This window comes from Chrysochloris asiatica, unplaced genomic scaffold, assembly GCF_000296735.1.
Source record: "Chrysochloris asiatica unplaced genomic scaffold, ChrAsi1.0 scaffold00320, whole genome shotgun sequence".
Taxonomy (NCBI): Eukaryota; Metazoa; Chordata; class Mammalia; order Afrosoricida; family Chrysochloridae; genus Chrysochloris; species Chrysochloris asiatica.
The window spans coordinates 1,415,224-1,415,980 of NW_006408838.1; the positions used below are offsets into that span (position 1 = coordinate 1,415,224).

At 53.6% G+C, this 757-nt stretch overlaps 1 pseudogene; it reads right to left on the reverse strand.

Moving 5' to 3' along the window:
- Positions 1–23: 23 nt before the first annotated feature.
- On the reverse strand, positions 24–592 carry LOC102840051 (annotated as a pseudogene).
- Between the last annotated feature and the right edge of the window lie 165 nt (positions 593–757).

A 757-nucleotide genomic window follows, 5' to 3' on the forward strand; every position in this document is an offset into this window, starting at 1 on the left:
CAGTTGCCCTCTTGCGTTTTTCCCTACTTCTCTGACAGCTGCTCATAGAGTTTGGGCACATAGCCATCCCATTTGTTTTGGTAACATGTGCCGGCAACTAGGGACCCGAGCTCATACTTTTTGCGGAAAGATGTCACCTTGAACTTGCCACGGTGGTCTTCAGATCGATTGCTGAGAATGGGTTCGTCACACTTCAGTGGCCTGTCCTGCTCGTAGACCAGCCAGACATAAGTGTGGAGGCCTGTGCCCTTGGGAGGCCCGGAGCCCACATAATCGGACAGGACTGTGCCACTGCTGACGTCATTACCCTTCATGTTGACCACCAGAAAATGGTGCCATTCCCTGAATTTGGGGTCCTTCCTGCTGGGTGCATCTGGGTCTGTCAAGACCAAGGGGTAGAGTTTACCGGAATCTAGGCCATCCCATGTAATGCGGATGGGGCGATTCTTCACCAGGGTGGGCGTCAGCACTTTGCCTAGCTCGATCACTCCGCGCCCCCGCCGTATTGACCTGCAGCGGGTGGGTGCTGTGGCTGCTCATCCACTTCCTGCAGGCTCAAGAGCACAGACCACTTGCTGAGGTCCACCGGCATCGCAGGGTCGAGCAGAGCAGACAGCCGGAAGTGCAACAGCAAGAGCAGTGCACTACAGCCTAGCAGCAACCACAGACTGTTCAGAGGTGAAGCTGCCCAAAGACCGATATCCAGTTGTTTTTGTGTTTTCTTTCCTTCCTATCTTTTCAATGAATTTTTGCTTTA